This window comes from Myotis lucifugus, unplaced genomic scaffold (genome assembly GCF_000147115.1).
Source record: "Myotis lucifugus unplaced genomic scaffold, Myoluc2.0 scaffold_7, whole genome shotgun sequence".
Taxonomy (NCBI): Eukaryota; Metazoa; Chordata; class Mammalia; order Chiroptera; family Vespertilionidae; genus Myotis; species Myotis lucifugus.
Window position 1 is genome coordinate 12,590,388 of NW_005871055.1, and position 9,909 is coordinate 12,600,296.

General features: G+C 42.0%; 1 pseudogene; it reads left to right on the forward strand.

Moving 5' to 3' along the window:
- Positions 1–7,156: 7,156 nt before the first annotated feature.
- Positions 7,157–9,909, forward strand: part of LOC102433217 — a 7,714-nt pseudogene continuing 4,961 nt past the window's right edge.

The following is a 9,909-nucleotide window of genomic DNA, read 5'->3' on the forward strand; positions in this document are numbered from 1 at the left end:
CCATCTTTGTTGGATTAATCTGTATACTCACTCCTGATTGGCTGGTGGGCATTGCAAAGGTACGGTCAATTTGCATCTTTCTCTTTTACTAATGTAGAGTGTTGAATGTTAACTATACTGCACCCACCTGTGTAAAAGAAGTTTGTGTCTATCATTTTACTTTTTATCCAATCCCAGAGGTTTTCCTGCTTTTCTTTCTCCCACCTCCCTAATCTGTCACCAATGGATTTCATGTAACCCACTCACATCTCCTCTTTTGATTGAATGTATAAAACAAGGTGCAAAACTGCCATTCTCCAGAGCATTATCTCAATCCATTGAGATTCTGCTTCCCAGCATTTGTCAACAGTTTGGCTCATATAAACTCACAAAAATTCTTCACAGGTTTGAATGTTTCTTATGTTAACACATAATATCAGATATCTGGTCAGTTAGCATAGTTTGAGTTGGTCTGCTGTCTAAGAAGACCTCTGGAAAGTATTGTTCTTTCAATATCACAAGCACATGCATAGCACTGGCAACTGTAACATCATTTTAAAACAGAAAAGATAGTTTCTGACTCTAAGAATTTCACAGGAAACAGAGAAGAGAGTAAAGCAGTTTTAAAAATAAGTTATTGTGTTCACTTATGACATTAGGAGTGAAAAAAAAGGAAACTAAAATTTAAAAATAAATAAATATTATTTATACAATAATTGAAAAAGCCAGGTTTTTATATTGCTGAGCATAAGTAAATTTCTTTCAAAATGCCACCCTACTAATTTAGTAAACACCATGCTTTTGTCAGTGAGAATATTTATTTCTAATGTAGGAGTAAAGGTTTCCTAATAATAGACATAGATTTCAATGATAAAGCTTTGTCTCCACCTGCAGGAATGAAGAGACTGAATTCTTTCTTGTTATTTGAAAATATGTAAGGCTTCTAGTATCACCACTAAAAATATTAAGTATAATTAGTATTCAAGCTTTACTACATATTCTTCTATAATAAAGTAATAATTGAATAAAAACAATGTTGATTTTGATTAAAAGATGTTAATTTTTATAACTCCTTATTGAACAACATATATAATAGAAAATGTCACAATTATTTATTTACATCTTGATATAACTATCACAATATAAACATACTGGGCCCTAGCTGGCTTGGCTCAATGGATAGAGCGTCGGCCTGCGGACTGAAGGGTCGCGGGTTTGATTCTGGTCAAGGGCATATGCCTGGGTTGCGGGCTCGATCTCCAGTGGGGGGTGTGCAGGAGGCAGCCAATCAATGATTCTCTCTCATCATTGATGTTTCTATCTCTCTCTCTCCCTCTCCCTTCCTCTCTGAAATCAATAAAAATATTTTTAAAAAATAAAATAAAATAAACACACTGGGAACCATCATCCATATCAAGAAACAAGACACTGGCAGCACCCTAGAAGCTTCCTCACAAATTGCACATATTTTTAAAACCTGGATTCAAACCTTAGTCTTTTATCTATCCATCAGTACATCCCAAAACAGAAAAGAAGCCTTAGCCGGTTTGGCTCAGTGGGTAGAGTGTTGACCTGCAGATTGAAGGGCCCCAGGTTCAATTCTGGTCAAGGGCATGTACCTCGGTGGCAGACTCCTCCCCAAGCCCGGGCCCTGGTCAGGGCACGTGCAAGAGGCAACCAATCGATGTGTTTCTCTCACATGGATGTTTCTGTCTGTCTTTCCCTCTCTCTCTCAAAATCAATGGAAAAATATCCTTGGGTCAGGATTTAAAAAAAACAGAAAAAGAAAAAGAAAGGAAGCCACAGGCTGCAGACAGATGCTTGCCCTGTAAGCATCCTGGCCCAGGAGCTGCCCCCGAAAAGGCCGTTGCCAGCCATGCTGTAATGGAGAGTGGGCAGCAGCTCCCTGACTTTCTATGGCTCCTGTCTCTTACCAGGGCTGCAAATATGATCAGCTCATGTTCATGTTCAAGGATAGATCTAGCACTCATCTTCATTAAACTAAGATATATAATAATAAAAGCCTATATGCAAACCAACCGAATGACCAAACAGCAGAACGACCATCCAGACAACCTTCTGGACAACCATGCTATGACACCCACTGGCTGACACCCACTGGCTCCAGGCCAGCCAAGGCGGGTGTGATGCGATTGGTCGGGGCCTGGCCATCGCCCCATGATCACCCTGCAGAGGGAGGCCCAGGCCACTGGCTGGCAGGGCGATTGATCAATAGGGGGGCTCCACGAATGCCCCAAAGAGGGAGGCCCAGGCCACCGACCGGTGGGCTATGTTGGGTGGGCAGGGCCTCCCTCTGCAGGGCACAATCAATGGCAGAGCCCCATGATCAATCGCCCCAAAGAGGGAGGCCCAGGCTACCTGTTAGCGGCACTGCAGCGGGTAGCCTGGGCCTCCCTCTGTGGGGGGCGATCCATTGTGGAGCCCCGGCCGGGTGGGCAAGGCCTACCTCTTTGGGGTGATCAATTGTGGGGCTCCCGGACTGAGAGGGCATAGGCCAGGCTGAGGGACCCCCCCCCCCCGCCCAGTGCATGAATTTCGTGCCCTGGGCCTCTAGTTCTATCATAAGGCTCAATCCAGATGAAAATAAAGCAGATTGAGGTTTGGCCTCACCAAACCTTTTTCTTGTGTAGTTCTTACAAAATGTAGTATTTAGGGAGGACTCTTATTTGATCTGATCCAGATAAGAGTGGGGGTAACCACAGGTTACACAATCAGCATGTCCAACATTCTACACCCACACCATGTAAGAAATTACATATGGCCCAAACCACAACTTCTAACTAAAATAAGGCTGCATCCTAACCTTCCTATTACTCAGTGTCTTAAAACTATTATTTTGTATAGGTTTTTTTAGTTTAGATTTTTTTTTTTTTTTTTTTTTAGTTGAGCTGTTTCAAATAGGAAAGTACATCCAGTCCCTGTTAGTCTATCAAGGCTGGAAGCAGAAATCTAACAACTTACATGCTGATAGTCCTCTGGAGGTTTCTATTTCTAGAAATACAAAGCATTTGATTATTCTTATGCTTTGCTATATAATGGGTTCTAATTTTTCTTTACCAAGTATATGTGGTTGCTTGTTTTATAACCACAAAGTTTATGGTTATGTTCAGACTTAGATTTAAAGCAATTAACAACCCATCTCCCAGTGATTCAGTGGGGAAGAACAAATTCACATCTAAATGTTAAGAACTCAAGGGAAAAGGAGACAAGAAGAGAGGAGAAATAGAAAGAAAGGAAATTATGAAACTTAACAAAATAGAACAGGCTCTATTTTCCTTCTACTCTAAAGTATATGTTCAAATAGTTTGTTGGACTATCCTATATAATAAAAGGCGAATATGCAAATCAACAGAACCGCAGAACGACCTGTCACTATGACACGCACTGACCACCAGGGAGCAGATGCTCAATGCAGGAGCTGCCCCCTGGTGGTCAGTGTGCTCCTACAGGAGGAGTGCCACTCAGTCAGATGCTGGGCTCACAGCTGGCTAGCCCGACGGCGTTGGCAGGAGCCTCTCCCCGTTCTGCGGCAGTGCTAAGGATGTCTGCAGGGAGCGGGTCTAAGCCATCAGTCCAACATCCTCCGAGGGCTCCCGGACTGTGAGAGGGCATAGGCCGAGCTGAGGGACCACCCCCCGCCACCCAGTGAAAGAATTTTGTACACTGGGCCTCTAGTTTCTAATATTTGTTAAAATCACTGTAAAAATGTATTTGAACATTTGTCACTAAAGAGTTAAACCAGACTCCATGGGGGTGGGGTGGGGCTGAGGTTGCCTGCTGACCCTGCCAGGTGCCTTGGTAAAAGGGAAGTAACAATGTGTCTAGTAAAAACACATTATGAGCACATTTCAGCTATTCAAACCACACAGAGGAAATGGGGGAAGGGAGGTAGGGGTGGGATGGGGTTCAGAGAATGAATAAAAGGAGAAAATAGCCCAAAATTCTGCTATGGCTCTTCATGTGATGAATGCCTCCATTGTATGAAGCTGTGGGTCCAAATAAGAAGGTTATTCAGTTATTGCAGTCTGCATCTGAAATATGAAATAGTTCTATTCCAGCTGTTTAGCTTCTCACACTACAAAAAAAGTCCTCCTCATTAGCTACCACTTTTTAAAAAAAAATACATTTTATTGATTTTTTACAGAGAGGAAGGGAGAGGAATAGAGAGTTAGAAACATCGATGAGAGAGAAACATCGATCAGCTGCCTCCTACACACCCCCTACTGGGGATGTGCCCGCAACCAAGGTATATGGCCTTGACTGGAATCGAACCTGGGACCTTTCAGTCTGCAGGCCGACGCTCTATCCACTGAGCCAAACCAGTCAGGGCGCTACCACTTTTTTTCTATGGTACAACTTCATTTCATACTTTTAGGGGGGAAATAATTTTTCTAAAACCTCTCTTCTCTAACCTCAAGTAAATTTACATGTTCCAGTGAATTGGGGTGAATGTTTGGACCTAATTTTATGTTTGCCATAAGTCCACCAACCCTCTAATAGGTGTCCACACATTATGTGGAAGCAGCCCTCATCTCTCCTTCCCTTCTCCAAAACAGCTCCTCTCTGTGTCCCTATCCCCACCCCCAGGTCCTTCACTGCCATCTATTTTCCTTGGATAAGAGCCTCACAATGAATAGGAAACATTTTTGAGAAGGGAGGAGGGGTTGTGAAAGAGACTTAGAGGCCAAATGGGGCCCTTGGAGGAAAATGAATTCAGAGTGGCTGATAAAACTCAATAGCATTCAGTGTTGCAGAAAGCAATGAACATTTTACTTAGCAGCAGTTCATCTAGTGTTCCAGTCTAATTGAAGATCATTTTCCAAGAAGAAAATAAGGGTTTGTGGTTTACAGCTACACATCTGTATATGGTGCTGAGAGCCATCCATTTTATCCTGTGTAGGCTTTTGTGCAAGGAAAAGACTCATCTTTGTTTTTCTGTCTGGCTCCTGGTGTGGCATTCTTTCATAGGAATAACACAAAGGGAAATTAGATGGTTTGCAACCCACTTTAAAAGGTAAATTTTGAGAGAAAATTATGTGCTATAACTTGATCATAATATTCTATATCTAAATATCCTCAGACCTCCTTATGTAACTGAGTGTATATAAAATATGCAAATATTGATCCGGAAGCTGAGTCTTCTATCAAATTAGCTGAAAGTATAATACCTTGAGAAACCACAGAATCTATTTTTTTTTCATTTATTTGAGAGTAATATGAACCCCTGACCAAAAACAGTAATTTTCACTTGTTGTATTAAAATCTAAATAAAATAAAATAAAACTTATAAATTATTTCTCCCTGGATACTGCCTTTGAATAGAAGAGGCCTTTCTTTCCAGGAAGGGTCAGCCCGTAGGCCATGTTAGCCTGAGGGGTCTTATGCTTCCTGGTGGTCTTGCCTTCCATGGAGCCAGTCATCATGTTGCTTTATACATTTAAAAGCAAAGTACTGAACTGTTAACATAATTTGGTTAGATTTCAGGAATTGGATATTTGGACACCCTATCAAATTTCTTCTTTTCTCCTTTTGGTCTTTCTCTTTTTGCTAGTATAAAGGCTGTAACTGTGAGGAATGGGTAGTAATATTGGCTTCTAGTTTAAACTCAATACATTTGTAAGTAAAAAATTCAAAACTCCTTATTTAACTTCCTGACATATGTTCTTTAAATAGAACTGTGAATTTTGACTGCAGTAGATAGCAATTAATCTACAATCCTACATGGGTTACCCATCTATTCATTCCTCAGAAAGTTTCTTCTAATTCAGGAACTATTATAAGTTGCTAATAGTGAGTACCTAATAAATATTTATAAATTTTACTTAACCTGATATAATATCTCCAAGATCTATTTGGTACCCAGATTCGTGAATATTCCTGCAATATTTGTCCCTGATATTCAATTCTCAGAGGTGAAACTGAGGTGGGTGATTTTGAATGATTTCTGGCCCTGGATCCCTTTCCTATGATATCAGAGACATAGCTTTCTGAGGTGACTTCAGGACAGAGCCCTGGAGAGGCCTTTGCTCTGTGAAGCCACCCTTAGAAGCTAAAATAATCTATTCAATGGTTCTTGGCTGGCTCCTGCTGGCTCAGCTGAGATTTAAACCTCTGATTTCAACAGGAGCCTTGACACTTTTGAGCTTCCTCATCTCCATGCCATTGGACCTGAGAAGTCACATAGTCTTGCTGGCACCTTTGCAAACTACTTCCCCTTGTGAAAAACGAATAAGGACTTTTATAACAAGGAAGAAAACATGCTGCCTGTCCTGGATTCCCAGCCTAGGCAAGAACAGTGTCTAGGTTCATCAAGGCCCAACAGGGAGATGTGGAGTTAACTCCGTTGTTTATAGGAATGATCAACTTAAGGGGAGCCATGAACTGCTGCCAGCATATATTCTTCTTGCCTCCATATTAGTTCCATCACAGGCCAAGAGGTCTGCTATAGACTTAGTAATCAGCATAATAATTGCTAATAATTATTGAGCACTCATCATATATCCTGCACTGTTTTAAAGTCTTTTTAATAATTCATTTTATGCCGATACCGGTTTGGCTCAATGGATAGAGCGTCGGCCTGCGGACTGAAGGGTCCCAGGTTCGATTCTGGTCAAGGGCATGTACCTTGGTTGCGGGCACATCCCCAGTAGGAGGTGTGCAGGAGGCAGCTGATCGATGCTTCTCTCTCATCGATGTTTCTAACTCTCTATCTCTCTCCCTTCCTCTCTGTAAAAAATCAATAAAATATATTTTAAAAAAATAATTCATTTTATTATTATAACAGATCTATAAGGCAGATACTAATCTTTCTATGCTGCTGATGAAAAAACTGGAGCACAGATATTTTAAATAAATTGCCCAAGGTTTACATAGTGAAATGGTATAAAATTGTATGCACAATTCATTGAAACTCTTCTCTTCAAAAAGTTGAGTACAAACCTCCTCCTTCCTTGATTTGAATCAGACTTAGAGACTCAAGTCTGATGAATAGAATGTAAGTGATAGCATAAGCTTCCTCCACTGGGATAAAATATGTTGCTCCTTCTTCCTGGATCTCTCTTGGATTGCTCACTCTGGGGGAAGCCAGTCATCGTGTCATAAGGACTCTCAGGCAGCTTGTAGAGAGGCCCACATGGGAGGACCAACAGCTAGCACCATGTGCCCCCAGGTAAGTCAGCCATCCTGGAAATGGGTCCTCCTGCCCCAGTCAAGCCTGCAGATGAAGGCATCCTCATGATAGACCCTGAGCTAGCTAAGCCACTTCTAAATCTCTGACCTACTGAAACTATCCTATATAATAAAGAGGTAATATGCAAATCAACCGTCACTCCCACACACAAGATGGCCACCCCCATGTGGACACAAGATGGCCATCAGGGGAGGGCAGTTGTGGGCAATCAGGCCAGCAGAGGAGGGCAGTTGGGAGGGACCAGGCCAGCAGGGGAGGGCAGTTGTGGACAATCAGGCCAGCAGAGGAGGGCTGTTGGGGGAACCAGGCCTGCAGGGGAGTGCAGTTAGGGGCAATCGGGCCAGCAGGGGAGCAGTTAGGTGTCGATCAGGCTGGCAGGGGAGTGGTTAGGGGGTGATCAGGCAGGCAGGCAGAAGTGGTTAGGGCAATTAGGCAGTCAGGCGAGCAGTTGGGAGCCAGCAGTCCTGGATTGTGAAAGGGATGTCTGACTGCCCATTTAGGCCCGGTCCTGAACGGGCAGTCGGACATCCCTCGGGGGGTTGCAGATTGGAGAGGGTGCAGGCTGGGCTGAGGGACACACACCCCTGTGCACGAATTTCGTGCACCGGGCCTCTAGTCTATATATATAAAAGGCTAACGTGCTAAGTGTCCAACCATCTGACCAGTTGCTATGACGCACACTGACTACCAGGGGGCAGACACTCAACACAGGAGCTGCCGTGACACACATTGGCCATTTACAGAGAAACGGCACCACGGACCTTGCACCCACAAAGCAACACTTGGCTTCCCCCAAGTGGGACACAGGCCCTGCCACCACCCCGGAGCAACACCCCACCAAATCACAGCCAATGCTGCTGAGACCCCATGGCGCAAAATGCAGCCCACAGGCCAGCCCAGCCTGGAAATGGTCGCTGTGGGCGCCAGGTAATGATGTCACATAGCAACGCCCGGCTTTCTCTCCCTAGCGATGACTTGCAGTTTCTTCAGCCCAGAAACATGACTTGCTTTATAGCCAGGTGCAAATATTTCACACTTTAACCAAATGTCTGTGAAGTGTTTTCCTGTGCCTCATTTGATCCTCACAAAAGTCCTGGAGTATGTAGATAGGAGACTCGGTGGAATCCTATTTTTTTTTTTTCATTAGCTGGAAAATGGAGATTTAGAAAGTTTAGAAACTTGACCCAACTGAAAAGAAGTAAGAAATGGTGGACCTTGAAAATGACTTCAGGTTTTCTCAATGCACAGAATATAGTCAAACACTGCTGCAGTTAAATATTTTACCCTTTGTTCTCCCTGCATGATCTACAATAATAATCTGCTTCATGTTGATATTTACTGCTGTGTTGCTGACAATTACCTGAAAGAGAAGTTGGAGTGCTTCACTGGGCTGGAAAAAGTTTAGCTAAATCAGAAAGCAGATCTAATTAAACAAGTTTATTCTATATCTATAAAAGGCTAAGTTGACTCACGTATATGCTATACATATAAAGCTCTCACTGGCGCCAATCACATGCGCGTGTTTCAATCTGTCATTGTTGATCATGAATTTGGCTGACACTTCTATTATAGAGAAAGAGTGAATAGCAATATTAAAATATTTCTTCTAATTAATTTCAATGTGCACAAATCCGTGCACTGGGCCACTTAGTGAGATAATAAATGTTTATTGTTCTGAGCTGCTAGGTTTAGGGTAATTTGTTATGTATCAATAGAAGACTAATTCACATAGCTTTTAAGTGTCAGAGCCAAGATACCAATTCTGGGGTCTGAAGTCAGAGCCAAATTTTCCACAATATAATTCTGCCTCTATTAATAAAAAGGATATATTTGATGAGCTCAGATTCTTTTTTTAAAGAAGTGTTCAATAATTGGAAGGACTATTTCATTCAAGCTGCAGAAAATTCTAAGGTGTTTTTAGATACTTAGAAATCCAGTGATGGCAATGTAGACATTAGCATACAATCACTCCTTTCCTTGGATGTTCTGAATGAATGAATGAATGCTGGTCAAGGTCTTTGGCCCTATCTTAATTTTACTAGACTCCAGGCAGACGATACCTTTCTATTAGCACATTACTTCAGACAAGCCTGTTACAATATCATTAATCAAATTACAGCTTTCTTTAATGACATTTCTATTCTGAGAATACACCATAACCACCTTAACCAAATTGGATCCGTATCAAATCTATCGGCCTATTGTGTATTAACCCTTTTTTATAATCTAGTACTTTTAGTCTGGGAGGAAAACATAAGCATTTAGATAAACTCATTTCTGCAAGTGGCTATTTCCCATTATGTGTTGATTAGGACTGCTTAACCCTCAGAAGGTTGACTCTCTGCTGCCACCTTGTTGATACAATAAAATGTTAATGTCCATAGCATTGGGCTTTGCACAGAGTGGATGCTCATTGGTGATTCTTGTCTCTTTCCCATCACTCCCCCCATATATTATTAAGAGAAAGTTAGTCTTCCTCAGAAATTATTAGATATTTGTCTAAATAACCATCATGACATAACCCCACAGGCTGTGGTAAACATGTGTTCCCCACTTTTCAGTACCAAGGTACCTAGAACATCCATTCAGATATTCAGGAAGATAGTTGGTAAAGAATTTAATAATTATTTAGAATCGAGGGAGACAGATGGCCTTAAAGATATTCCAAACAAGAAGAGCTAATCTGACTAAGGAATCTCACATACTCATTGTCTCTCATT